At 38.6% G+C, this 15370-nt stretch overlaps 1 protein-coding gene across 4 annotated transcripts in view; it reads left to right on the top strand.

Moving 5' to 3' along the window:
* CNTN4 (contactin 4) overlaps positions 1-15370 on the top strand; it is a 1025129-nt gene that overhangs the window by 230134 nt on the left and 779625 nt on the right. The gene's annotated exons all lie outside the window — the stretch shown is intronic.

The raw sequence follows: 15370 nt of genomic DNA, 5'->3' as shown, positions 1-15370 counted from the left end.
AATATGTTTAAAGGTTTAAAAAACCCAAATTTAGATCCTGATGTACTGAACATCTAAATGCCTGAAACATGCTGTTGTCAGGGTCTTTTAGTTTTATTGGGTGAACCACCTGTGTTTATGTAATGTTGTAAGTGGACCTGAGCTTTAAAATGGAGAAGAATTTGAAGCTTCAGATTAGTGTATTTCAGATTAATGGAATTCTGCAGGATTACCAGAATTCACTCTCCTGAGCTCCCTAGCTCATCTCTGGCTGCTGTCATATGGACCCCAAATTGCCATCTCACCGGCACAGAGCCTCAGCTTGATAAGCAAAGGTATTTTTTGTGCACGAGCTGTCTTGCCTCAGAGGAACTGATCTGGAGTGACTGTCAATAGCAGCAAGCGCATACCTGAAGAATCAATCTCTTCCATTTTAATTTCATAGACACGCACTGCTGGCACTATGATGATTGCAGGGTGAAGTATTCTGTAGGAATGCTGGCTAGGGTAACAAAATCAAGCCCCATTAGTCTGTCTCTGGAGCACAGACTGTAAATGACAAGGGGAGAGAAAGACAGACAGGAGAGGATTTTGAAATGAATGGGAACTGTGGGATTTGGGAGAATATCTTTGCCTGCCATGGTCTCCTGCAAGTTCATGGAAGCTGGTAAATAAAAGCTTAGATTGTTCCCATGAAGTGTCATTCTGCTGCAAGTTGCATGAATTCTATATGTATAGACTTTTAAATGTCTCTTTTTCCTCCATTTATCAGATCTCCTCAGTAGAAATGATCACCCATTCTTTTTGTTTTCAGGGTGTGCCTCAAACCAAATGATCATGTTCTGAAGCTCAACAAATAATCCATCCATTAAATTAAGTTTCTTTGATGATTTCTTTCAGTTTCTACCCACCTGCCCAGAACATTGTGGTCAAAGCAACTATGGCCTTGAAACCCTGGTTTGAATAAGCAAGTGCCTATACACTCATATATCTGTGTATATTTTCATTAGTGCATTGACTCAAATGAAAACACTTTAGTCTGTGAACAATATGGTATGAATACAAACAACTTTGGGAAATAGTAAAGCTTCATACTGGGCTTTGTAATATTGCCTAGATGTGTTTAGAAGTCTAGATAGTGCACTGGCCATTCAGAGAGTACTAGCCTGGGAAAATAGAAAATGATTCTCATGCCAAGGTTATTTCCTTGAGATGAGCTTCTCAACTTCAGTAGGTTTGACATTTTGCTCTGGGAATCTGTCCTGTTCAATGGAGGATATTTAGCTGCATCCCTGGGTTCTGCCCACCAGATGACAGTAAAACCCCCTCCACAAGCTGTGACAGTCAAAAATGTCTCATACACTATCCCATGCTCTCTAGTAGGGAAGGGACATTGCCTCCACTAGTTAAGAAGCACTGTTTCTAGTGTGAAGTTCCAGCACATCAGCCTTGGCCTGGATTAGGAAGCCTTAGTTTTTGGAGCAGAAAGTGAGGACAGAGGAGAATGACAATGGAGCATATAGTTAGACGATGTACCTGTATTAATTTTTCCAAGGGATTATTTGTCTTTGACACATACATGTATTATGTACTGGACCAGATGTCTGTATTCTGTGTGGCATGAACTTTCCCATTTTCTAGTCCAGAAGCTTATGTACTAGGAAACTTGTCCATACCTATATTATGGGTTTATCTGTTTGGGCCAGAAATGTGCTTTCTTCTGGATTTTTCTTTTAGTTTTAATTTTATCATTGCCATTCCCTGGATTCAGTTTAGCCATAGTTGAATCCAGGGGTTCACACTGTGCTCTAATTAGGTGTCTCTATGTGGGTCTCACTTCTGCTTCTCTGGGGCTATTGCCAGGATAGAGGCAGGTGACTTCTGAGATCCTTGAGCCTGCACCCAAAAGCTCATAGATTAAACTCAGGAAAAAGTGTTTGGATCTGCTTGAATCTTATGTGTTCTCTACATCCAGGTAGTTTTTCAGGGGGGATGAACCAGCCTGGGTCACCCAGTCCCTATCCAGTCCTCCCACCCTACCCTCACTGATTCCACCAGCCAGAAAACCGAATTACAAGGAGTGATTCCCCTGCAAAGCAGAGTTCTTTTATTTACTCTTGTGAAGAGAAAATTAAGCTAAAATTGTTTTCTGGACATCTACTCCCTAAATGTTGTTCACACATGTATTTTATTATTTCTTTTTCTCTCTCTGTTTAAGTGAGGTGTAGCTTCTCTTTGCTTCCAAGGCATCCTGTTGCAGTATTTCTCAAAACCTGATCTAGGGGATCCTGGTTGGGGATAGCCAAGACTTTCAGGTGGTCTGTCAGATCAAAGCTATTTTTATATTACTAAGATGGTATTTGCCTCTGTGACTCTCAGTATTTCACAGATGTGCAGTGGGGTTTTTCAAAAGCTGCATGAGATAAGACATAAATAAAGTTGAATGCAGAGATAAAAATACATGACTAGAAGTATTATTTCTTTGTGTGTTTTTCTTAATAGAAGCAGGCTATCAAAAAAATGTGAATTTCTCCTAGAGTATTTTAACTTTTTTTTTTTAGAAAATTACAACATGGTACAAAGTGAAAAGGTCAAATAATTATTTTAAGGGATTAGGCAAATCATCAAGGAAATATACTTTAGCACATACTAACTGTCAAGGAAAGTTGACCCCTAATTTGAATAACCGTCTTAGTTGAGAACTCATTTAAGTGACTTGGTCTCTTTCTAAGGACAGAACAAGGGAATAAAGTTTCACTCAGAGTAAGGATAGGAGTGACCATCATGATCTTTGAATTAATATTACATGCCAGGCGCTGACAGTTACTATGGCTTTCATTTTACAAATGCAGAAATTGAAGCTAAGAGAGAATCCTTTGCCTCTGGTCATATAGGAGTTAATGAGATAGCTAGCTTTGAACCAGTGTTTCTCTAATTGAAAAACCTATTCTTTTACCAGTTCACCAAGCTTTTTTGGACCTAGACTACATATAAAGCATTTTCCTACCTATGAAAATGTAGGACACCACGATGATTTTTCAATAGGTTTCAAAAGTAGCAGTGCCTATCCTGCTGCTGCTGCTGCTGCTAAGTTGCTTCAGTCGTGTCCGACTCTGTGTGACCCCATAGACGGCAGCCCACCAGGCTCCCCCGTCCTTGGGATTCTCCAGGCAAGAACACTGGAATGGGTTGCCATTTCCTTCTCCAGTGCATGAAAGGAAAAAATAAAGTGAAGTCGCTCAGTCGTGTCCAACTTCTAGCAACCCCATGGACTGCAGCCCACCAGGCCCCTCCATCCATGGTATTTTCTAGGCAAGAGTACTGGAGTGGGATGCCATTGCCTTCTCTGAGTGCCTATCCTGGAGTTTTGTTAAGTCATAACTGATTTATAGTGAACTAGGGAAATTTCATGCTGGCATGAACTATACAGTCCTCAGAATCAAAGGGTGTATGTCTGTGTGTGTTTATTTTCTAAGTTTATTTTCAAGAATGCTAAAAAAACTTGCCTCTGACTAGGAAAATGTTTGCATTCTTCACGTACTTCTTCATGGATTTCCAAATTGATGGCTGTTTGCTTCAAAAGTAGACAGGAAATCAATCCTGGAAATTATCGTGTGTGTAGCTCAATTCACTAAGTCATAAAATATCATTTCTTTCATCCCCTTTGTGCTGTCTAGTTACTATTTCATTCTTCATGATAATAGCAAAATATTTGCTGATATTGTAAACATTTACCGAGCTTTAAGGTTTGCTTTAGCATCCAGCAGCCCTTTGTTCAGAGGACACTGGTCTTTTTGCATCAGCAAGTCTCTCCCTCCTTAGGGAAGAAAACCATGGTCTTGCTTTGTATTTTCTTTTGTTTTGGCTGTGTTTTCCTTTCAAGATATGTCATTGTGCAATTACTGCAAATGTCATTAAAGAAAACTATTACATAGATCTCTTTCTGGACCATGAATTAGCAATAGATGTGGAAAGGAATGCAGTTCTCAAATATGATTGGTGGAAAGTAGTACTCTTCCAGAAAGCCAGGATAAATTGATGCTTCTGGTGAAAAACAGGGGCCATATTTTGAAACCCTTTTTATTCTGGGCTCACATATTCATATATAATTTCCCTTTCAAATATCAATAGTCCTCAAATTTTGGACAGTTATGTACCAGGATAATATATCTTACCATTGTTGTTGTTCAATCACTCAGTCATGTCCGGCCCTTTGCAACCCCATGAATTGCAGCACAACAGGCCTCCTTGTCCTTCACTATCTCCCTGAGTTTGCTCAAACTCATGTACATTGAATCCATGATAACATCCAACCATCTCATCCTCTGTTGTCCCTTTCTCCTCTCGCCTTCAATCTTCCCAGCTTCAGGGTCTTTTCCAGTGAGTTGGCTCTTCACATCAGGTGGCCAAAGTATTGAAGCTTCAGCTGCAGCATCAGTCCTGCCAATGAATATTCAGGATTGATTTCCTTTAGAATTGACCGGTTTGGTCTCCTTGCTGTCCAAGGGAATCTCAAGAGTCTTCTCCAGCACATCAATTCGAAAGCATCAGTTCCTTGGTGCTCAGCTTTTTTTGTGGTCCAGCTTTCACATCCTTACATGACTACTGGAAAAACCATAGTTTTGACTATATCTTACCATATATCTTATCTTATCTTACTATATCTTACCTCACCATAGCTGCATACCATCTCTACTCTTGTCTATTTAACATATTCTATGAATTTAATGGATTTTTAAACTAATTCTGGATCTGAAAAATGCTTACACCAGTAATATAAATGATCAAAACTTGTCATCAATGGAAAATAAACATTAAAACAAATCTGTAAATAATTGCACACACATTAACTAGGTACCATGGTGGTGTGGTAGTAAAAAATATGCCTGCCAATGCAGGAGGAACAGGAGATGCAGGTTCAATCACTGGGTTGGCCCTAGAAATAGCAGTTCACTCCAGTAGTCTTGCCTGAAGAGTTCCATGGACAGAGGAGTCTGGGGAGCTGTAGTCCGTGAGGTCACAAAGAGTTGGACACAACTGAGCATACACGCATGCATGCATGCGCCCATAGATTTATATTGAACTGCTCTGAAAATAAAAATAACGATGTGTGCCCCTCGAAGTCTTATGACCATATTTTTGAAAACTGAGATTTCCTATAACCGTTATTTTTCAAGATTGAAATTGGAGGTCAGAGCCCTTACTGTGGTTTTCTTTATATACAAGTCACTTAAGGCCATGAACAAAAGTTCTGTCTGGAGGGACCAGATTTTGAACCTTTCAGGCCTCCAGACTGTTTCCTTCACCCCACCCCTCTGTTGCGTCGCCCGCTGCATATAGTGGTGTGCTATGTACTTCTTAACATGCTCCGGGAGTTGAGCTCTCATACAGCAGTCACACAGCACTCTGAGGTCCATGCAGCTATGAAAACAGGGCAGTGCTGAGCAGACTCAAGGAAAGAGTGAATTTGTGGAGAGTTCCTTATACTTGTAGAACTTAGGTTATTTCTCCAGTAAAATGGGATCATGTCTTCTGCTTTATCAAGTTGTTTCTTTTTACTATAAACAATCACTTGATAGCTTCACAGTCTTTACTGTGTATCAGGAAGGATTCTAAACACTTTCTAAACACTTATTTATATAATCGTTATAGCAGCCCTATGAGGCAAATAGGATTAATACCTTCATTTAATACACGAGGAAGGTAACAAGGTAAGGCACAGAGAAGTATTTTCCTGAAGGCCACTCAGCTAGAAAGTGGAGATCTGAATTCTGAAAGCCATATTCTATACTCTCAACCACTATTCCATACTGTATTTCATCTAAAAGTTTATGAAATTATCCATGTGAAAATATTTGGACTCTGACATCTATAGTTATTAATACTTTCTGCAATTCTGGCTTCCTTTCATTTGTCTTCTGTTTGTTAGGCAGAAATACAGGTATTTTATTCCCCCTGTGTTGGTATAACTGAAATAGAGAGCAGGCACTTATAGGAAATATAAAATTCTAAGTGTCTAATATATTTTCATATCATGTCACATAATGTGACACATTAGACTGTGGTGGAATGCCAGGCATTGGAGTTATATATGACTTGGGAATGGAGACTGACAGGTTGTCATTACAGCTGTGCCAAATTTCTGTGATAATGGTGAACCCTTGCAAATTTCATTTTCTGGTCTTGCAGATTGCCAACACATTGACTCTTCCCCTATGGTTTCCCATCGGGAAAGACAGAATTGAATTTAGTCAAACCGATAATTGTTCATAATGGAAATTTAAAGGGCTAAAGAGCCTGCATTTGGATATGGGCTTCAATAATTGAAAGAAAATTATTTTCCATCTCTATTCGTAGGATATAGAGGCTGATGAGGTAGTTTATCACAGCACTGAATTGTAGATGAGGGTGCCTAATGATGCAGGTCATTCAAATTATGAGTTAAGTGATAACATTTAGTGTCTATATTTAGAACAGAGAATAGGGTCCTGTGTTTCATGGGAGGTCTGGCAACATTCTTGTCATCTACCTACTAGATGCCAGAGCAAACCACCCCCACCTCCATTCCCCAATTATGGTGATCAAAAATATCTCTAGATTTGGATGCAAAGTTGCCTCTTTTTAATAATCACTGATTTAGACCAATAGAATTTTTTATTTCTTTGAGAGTAAACTGCTAAGATCAATAACACCTTTGCACATGTTTTAAGACTGTATATTTTTTGAGGATAGTATCTTTGGGACCAAAATACCAAGCTTATAATTCCAAGCATATTACAATAAATTAATTGTTATGTATCCTTTACTAATATTATATTTAATACAAATAAGCTTAAGTTATACCACTGGCAGAGCCTTTGAGAAATTATGTATTCTCACCCCATTTTTAAAGTTTATGTAATGAATCCTTCTAAATAATAATGTATGATAAATATAGGGTGTTTTATTTGTACAGAGTAAGTATCTTCATACTCAATATTTTCTTTACTTTTCCCAGTAACTCTGAGGAGAGCTTTTTTAAAACCCATTTTATTGATGAGTAAATGGAGATTCAAGTAGGTAACTTTTGTCTATTTTTTGTGAGTTAGGGAGATCAGAAAATAGCACCATTTGGAGTAATTTTAGGTGAGCAGAGTTATCTTGCTTATTAGAACCCTTCAGTAATGCTCTATCTTGTATATCAATCCATGAGAACAGTGCCATCCTTTTTTCCATCCTTGAGAACAGTGCCAATGACTCATGCCTATTTCTTTTCCCTGCTCTCCTAAGTCTAAATCCACTTGTCACCCTTCCCTACTTCAACACTGGTTGTTTGTCCTGGGACCTTGTGGAAACCAAACATCTGTCTCTACACCCTCAGGTGATCTTGTCTAATTATGTTACATTAGGACAATTCTGGAAGCTTAGTATCTCAAGTCTCTAACTTTACAGCTGATAAGCTGCATAAGCCATTCCCATCGCTATTCTCAGTCTCAAATAGATTAGATCTCTAGGCCCTTAAGCATCTTCCAGCCCTGTTTATCTTGTAGTCAAGACCCTAGAAATTAGTCTTCCAGAAAATGGCTCTTATATCCAAGATTCTTCAAGGTGATGGTACCTACATAACCTTGATATGAAGCCTCATACACTGTGTAATATTGTCATCACAGGGAGAGCCCTCTTCATTAGCTTAGATTGTGAAATTTATGTTTCAGTATAATGAATGAACATTTTCCCTATGGTAATGAATTTTTTTTCCTCCCTTTGTGAAAACTGCAAGGACCCTCTTTATCGAGAGATAATCGTATTTTAGCAGTGCCACTTACTGCGCCCAGCGAAGGTCCCAGGGATGTGATTATCTCTTAATAACTCTAAAGCCTGTTATGTATCATGTTGTATTGTTATTTACCTTGAGTGTATGTGTGGGAACCCATTAGTGATCTCTGTGGTTGGTATTGTACGTCATGATAATGACAAAAGCATCAAATGACCATTTGTTTGCTTGTAGATAGACAGCAGGATTAGAAATTCATCCCACTTTCCACTGGAAAATGCATTTAAATGTAATCTGTTGCATAGTATTAAGTGTAATAACCTGGATTTTAATACTAAATTATATCAAGCCACAAGCTAATGGAAATTGTGGAAATAAACATGGATAATTTAATATCTGTATGGCTTTTACCTCCCATGGAAAGTTCAGGTTGGGTTTTAAATACCTGAGAAGGAAGTAAACACTTATAAGAAATACCTACTGATTCAGTGATGGAAAATGCCACTGATAACTTAAGAGGATAGATGTAAGGAGAAACAATTTAAATACAGTGACTTTTTAGAATATGTATAGTCAGTGAATGGTGTCTCTTTCACCTCCTCTATCTTTTAATGTTCAAATAATGCAGTAATAGTAGACAAAATTTATTGAATACATGCTGTATGCCTGATAGTTTTCATATATCCTTTTATTGTCACAAGAATCTTTCAAGGTGGTTAATAGTATTTTTGATTTTCAATTAAGGAAACTGAGATGGTAGTGGTTAAAAGATTTGCTTGAGCAAATCTTGATGTAGCAGAAAAGCGGTGAAGCTTAGAACCTTATCTTACTTCAGAGCCCATGTGTTTGTTTACCACTGATCACCCTTATGGCAGAAAGTGAAGAGGAACTAAAAAGCCTCTTGATGAAGGTGAAAGAGGAGAGTTAAAAAGTTGGCTTAAAACTCAACATTCAGAAAACAAAGATCATGGCATCTGGTCCCATCACTTCATGGGAAATAGATGGGGAAACAGTGGAAACAGCGTCAGACTTTATTTTCTTGGGCTCCAAAATCACTGCAGATGGTGACTGCAGCCATGAAATTAAAAGACGCTTGCTCCTTGGAAGAAAAGTTATGACCAACCTAGATAGCATATTCAAATGCAGAGACGTTACTTTGCCAACAAAGGTCCATCTAGTCAAGGCTATGGTTTTTCCAGTGGTCATGTATGGATGTGAGAGTTGGACTGTGAAGAAGGCTGAGCGCCGAAGAATTGATGCTTTTGAACTGTGGTATTGGAGAAGACTCTTGAGAGTCCCTTGGACTGCAAGGAGATCCAACCAGTCCATTCTGAAGGAGATCAGCCCTGGGATTTCTTTGGAAGGAATGATGCTAAAGCTGAAACTCCAGTACTTTGGCCACCTCATGCAAAGAGTTGACTCATTGGAAAAGACACTGATGCTGGGAGCGATTGGAGGCAGAAGGAGAAGGGGACAACAGAGGGGATGAGATGGCTGGATGGCATCACTGACTCGATGGATGTGAGTCTGGGTGAATTCCGGGAGTTAGTGATGGACAGGGAGGCCTGGCGTGCTGGGATTCAAGGGGTCGCAAAGAGTCGGACACGACTGAGTGACTGAACTGAACTGAACTGATGTAAAGGCATATTGCCCTGGAGGATTCAGTGCCATCATAGACTTCTAGCTGATGGTGATCATATATATGTTTATTTCTAGATATATACCTGTCTGAGACCAGTGAAGGTGAAAGAAAGTCTGTAATATTGTACAGGAGGTGGAGACCAAAACCATTCCTAAGGGGAAAAAAAAAAAGGTAAGAAGGCAAAATGGTTGTCTGAGGAGACTTTAAAATAGCTGAGGAAAGAAGAGAAGTGAAAAGCAAGAGAGAAAGGGAAAGATATATTCAACTGAATGCAGAGTTCCAGAGAATAGCAAGGAGAGATAAGAAGGCCTTCTTAAGTGAACAATGCAAAGAAATAGAGGAAAACAATAGAATGGGAAAGCCTAGAGATCTCTTCAAGAAAATTGAAGATACCAAGGGAACATTTCATGCAAGGATGGGCCCAATAAAGGACAGAAACAGGAAAGACCTAACAGAAGCAGAAGAGGTTATGAAGAGGTGGCATGAATACACTGAAGAACTATACAAAAGGTCTTACTACCAAAATAACCAAAGTTATTTGGTGTGATCACTCATCTAGAGCCAGACATCCTGGAGTGTGAAGTCAAGTGGGCCTTAGGAAGCATCACTACTTACAAAGCTAACGGAGGTGATAGAATTCCAGCTGAGCTATGTAAAAATCCTAAAAGATGACTGTGTTAAAGTGCTGCACTCAATATGACAGCAAATTTGGAAAACAACAGTGGTCACAGGGTGGGAAAGGTCAGTTTTTATTCCAATCCCAAAGAAAGGCAATGCCAAAGAATGCTTAAATTACTGTTAATTGTGCTCATTTTACATCCTAGCAAGGTTATGCTCAGAAGTCTTCAAGTTTGGCTTCAGTAGTATGTGAACCAAGAACTTCCAGATGTACAAGCTGGATTTAGAAAAGGCAGAGGAACCAGAGATCAAATTACCAACATTCATTGGAATATAGAGAAAACCAGGGTATTCCAGAAAAACATCTGCTTCATTGACTACACTAAAACCTTTGCCTGTGTGGATTAAAACAAACTGGGAAAAATTCTTAAAGAGATGAGAATGCCAGACCACCTTACCTCTCTCCTGAGAAACTTGTATGTGAATCAAGAAACAACTGTTAGAACCTTACATGGGACAATGGACTGGTTCAAAATTGGGAACTGAGTAAGACAAAGCTGTATATTGTCACTCTTTTTATTTAAGTTCTATGCAGAGTATGTCATGCAAAATGCTGGGCTGGATGACTCACAAGCTGGAATCAAGATTGCCAGGAGAAATATCAGCAACCTCAGATATGCAGATGATATGACTCTAAAGGGAGAAAACAAAGAGGAGAGTAAAAAAGTGACTTAAAGCTCAACATTCAAAAAACTAGAACCACAGCATCTGGGCCCATCATTCCATGGTAAGTAGAAGGGGAAAAAGTAGAACCAGTGACAGATTTTATTTTGAGGGGCTCCAGGATCACTGCAGATGGTGACTGCAGCCATGAAATTAAAAGACACTTGCTCCTTGAAAGGAAAGCTATGACAAACCTAGACCTAGACAGCATATTAAAAAGCAGAGACAACAGTTTGTCGATAAAGGTCCATACAGTCAAAGCCATGGTCTTTCCTGTAGGCATTTAAGGATATGAGAGTTGGACCATAAAGAAGGCTGAGCACTAAAGAATTGATGCTTTTGAATTGTGATGCTGGAGAAGACTCTTGAGAGTCCCTGGGACTGCAAGGAAATCAAACTGCTGCTGCTGCTGCTGCCAAGTCACTTCAGTCGTATCCGACTCTGTGCAACTCCATAGATGGCAGCCCAGCAGGCTCCCCCGTCCCTGGGATTCTCCAGGCAAGAACACTGGAGTGGGTTGCCATTTCCTTCTCCAGTGCATGAAAGTGAAAAGTCAAAGTGAAGTCGCTCAGTCGTGTCCAACTCTTAGCGACCCCATGGACTGTAGCCTACCAGGCTCCTCTGTCCATGGGATTTTCCGGGCAAGAGTACTGGGGTGGGTTGCCATTGCCTTCTCCAGGAAATCAAACTAGTCAGTGCTAAAGGAAATCAACTTTGAATATTCATTTGGAAGGACTGATGCTGAACCTAAAGCTCCAATACTTTGGCCACCTGATGTGAAGAACTGACTTGTTGGAAAATACCCCGATTCAGGGAAAAATTGAAAGCAAAAGGAGAAGAGGGCGGCAGAGGATGAGATGCTTAGATAGCATCACTGACCTAGTGGACATGAGTTTGAGCAAACTCTGGGAGACAGTGAAAGATAGGGAAGGCTGGTGTGCAGCAGGCCATGGGGTCACTAAGAGTTGGCATGGCTTGATGACTGAACAATAGCAAACTGTCACTTGGGAAGGATTCTTTTGTCCTGAATAAATTACCAGCATAGATTTTAGTTCTAAATAATTGAGCAGGGTGTAGATCAGGACATTTTGTTCTCTAGATTAAAATAATCCTTTCTGACCCAGGCTTTCCAGCTGCTGCTTCTTCATAGTTGCTTTTTGCCAAGAATGTCTACACTTATTCATGGATTTCTGGTTCTTTTGTATTGTGATATAGCTGGTGCATTTATGTTTATACCAGCTGATTTTGTTCAAAACTCGGATTTGTCCAATCCTTCTAAGCAGAGGTAGATTCATCTATTTATTCATTTGTTTATGTATTAATTTCCTGTCTGTTCTCACATGTGCTTTTTATGGAGTTCCTAATAAAAGCCATCATTAAAATTTAAATGTAACTTAAACTTATTACAGCAGCAGGTAAGTGACAAGGATGGTGAAAATGACAGTGTTAGTCACTCAGTCATGTTTGACTTTTCGTGACCCCATAGACTGTAGCCCGCCGCCAGACTCCTCTGTCCATGGAATTCTCCAGGCAAGATACTGGAGTAGGTAGCCATTCCCTTCTCCAGGGGTTCTTTCCGACCTATGAATTGAACCCAGTTCTCCTGCATTGCAGGCAGATTCTTTATTGTCTGAGCCAACAAGGACAAGGGTATAATATTGGAAAATTTAATAAATTTTCACTAATTTTAAAAATAAATACTTTATGCATATGATGTGCTGGACACTTTTTTTCCCCCCATAGATTATCTCATTCTGCCTTTATAAAAACAGTGTAAGGTGGGAATAAAATGAGTATTAGCTTTGTATGCATGGGAAATCTGCACTTAAAGGTGAATGGAATGAAAGCCTTTCCATGTGTTCTTGTCCAGGGAGAGGCTGTTGTACAATCAACTAGCATGAATGTCGGTTTTTTTGCTTGAATAAAGCAGCACAAAGGTGGTATTCAGTAATTCTTGTGATTTTAACCCATTTGAAGGAATCTACTTAGGTATTTTATACCTGGTTTATCTCTGTATGTTGGCACATCTGATGGGAAGTTTTAACTAAATCCCTTCTATACCTGATAAGAATCTGCTTAGTCAAATTTCATTCCAATTAGAATTAAACAAACATTCTAACTTTTAAATAAGGCTTTAACACCTTTTAAATAAGGCTATTCAATAAGGCTAACACCTCTATATCTACTGAGGTGTTCGTAGACCTTTGTGGATAAATCTTAGATATTACTCTTTACTTTCCAACCTTTCCATCCTGCTTTCCAGTCTCTGGCATCATCTTTTGCTTCATGGCATCTAACAAATCTGATGGAGGTATTCATGATGTTAGCCCATCCAACAGGTAAATTCTTTAGATAAAAGTGCCCTTAGGGAACAGTTCCTAAAATGGAAGGGAAGAGTTTTGAACTAAGTAGTGTGGATAAGGAGGGGAATTCTTTGAAGTATGTGTAGATTTTACATACTGACTGCATTTTTTGTGTGAATACACATCCCTCCTGAGACTCTTCATAATGGATGGGAGACTCTTAACAATGTTACTATAGAGTCACTGGTTACCATATGCCAAGTAGTGGACTCAGAACTGAATTACATTATGTTACTTACTTTTCATCTGTTCTTTGAGGCTGAATAGCATTATCCTCCCCACTTTGTAGGTGAAGTTGAGGCTTGTACCAATTAACGAATTGCTCATGATCACGTGGCTAGTAAATAATTTAACCAGCATCCCATCCCAGGCAGCTGCCTCAGAGCTTGTGCTTTTAAACAAGAGGAACATAATTATAATTTAATGAATGAAGTTAGTCTGCTTTCATTTCAGACTGTATCATTCCAGTGGATAATTGTAATCTTTACTTTCATCCTGGAAGAAAAGAAAAAATATATATATAAATGCCAAGATCCTAGTAATAATTGAAAATAAAGAATGAAGCCTTGCCTGCAGTTTTCCCATTTTTGTTTTTAGGATAACTCTCATTTTAGCTGTTGTTTTTGATGTGTAGTCTGAAGTTGTATATAGTGCCAGTAACTGTAAATAGAGGTTTACCTTCTTATCAGTGGGTATCCTTAGTATAAGAAAATTAGGATTTGAGATACACACACACATATATATACAGCTGATTACCAACCATATTTAAAAAATCAAAAAGTGATGTATTTATGATTCATGGTTAAGTTAATTATAGGATTTGTTTGTTTCACAGGAAGCACTGCCTTAGATTTGTTAGAATCATTTGTGGCTCTTTATTTTTGGAGAATATTTAAGAAAGTAAAGAAAAAACTAAAAATTCCATTTCTAATATATAAACAAAATAAAGATTTTGGTTCTTACCTTCCAGACTCATTGATACTGACTTGAAAGTAAAGGTATTAAGAAACTTAATACAGTGATGACTATTATGTTACCCACCAGGCGATAGTGTAAGCTTAAGAAGTGATAAGGTATTTATGGCTAGTCAAGAAAAGATTCTATTTCTATCTCAATCAAATATGCTATGTTTAAATGTAAATTAGACTAGAATTTTATAGTTAAAGATACCTCTGAGTGGCCTAAATATATATATATATATATACACACACACACATAAAATGATATTTTCAATTATAAAAAGATAATTATATTACTCAGAATTAAAGTTGGAGGATAGACACATACACATAGACATGAAGCTACAAATATATATACAGAAATATAAATATATATATATATATTTGTGGGCTTCCCTGATGGCTCAGACAGTAAAGAATCTTCCTGCAATGCAGGAGACCTGGGTTCGATCCCGATCCCTGGGTCAGGAAGATCCCCTGGAGAAGGGAATGGCAACCCACTCCAGTGTTCTTGCCTGGAGAATTCCATGGACAGAGAAACCCGGTGGGCTACCGTCCATAGGATTGCACAGAATCAGACACTACTGAAGCAACTTATCATGCATACATAATGCCAGATTTATTGGAAGAGTTTTGTTGCATTCATTTTACATAATCATAAAATGAACAAAAACAGTGGCATGCCTCCTAGTTGTTTTTCATTATTTTAAATCACTTTGTAACATATTTTCTTAGGAAATGGTCACTCTTACTGAATCTGAATACCTTAGAATATCACAGGCTTCTAAAATTGTTATTACTAAGAAGCCATCAAGTGGTGAAACGACTGCTCAGTAGTTACACAGCAAGTCAGGCAGCCTGTTTGATTTGGTTTGTTCATTTATTATGTGTTATTAGTTTTTTTAATATCCCATATATAAAGCATGAGTGAAGTCATACAGATTTGTCTTCTTCCCTCTAACTTATTTTACTTAGCTTAATACCCTCAAGGTCCATCCACATTGTTGCAAATGGCAAGATTTCACTTTTTTTATGGCTGAGTGGTGTTTCATTGTATATGAATCTTTTTTATCCTTTCATCTGTTCCCGGGCACTTAGGTTGTTTCTATTCCTTGATATTTAAAATAATGCTGGAACAAATGGTGCATGTAGCGGTGCATGTGTCTTTTAAAATTTGTTACCAGTTGGGAGAGGGACATGGGGAGGGCAAAATGGGTGAAGGGTGACAGACAGAAAGTAAATTTGTGGTGATGAGCTTGGATGTTTGGTGGGCATATGAAAGTAGAAGTATAATGTATACATGAAACGTATAGTGTTAACAATCACGGTTACC

Source organism: Bos indicus, chromosome 22 (genome assembly GCF_029378745.1).
Source record: "Bos indicus isolate NIAB-ARS_2022 breed Sahiwal x Tharparkar chromosome 22, NIAB-ARS_B.indTharparkar_mat_pri_1.0, whole genome shotgun sequence".
Classification (NCBI taxonomy): domain Eukaryota; kingdom Metazoa; phylum Chordata; class Mammalia; order Artiodactyla; family Bovidae; genus Bos; species Bos indicus.
Note: the sequence above shows the minus strand (reverse complement) of the source record. Positions and strands in the feature narration are given on the sequence as shown.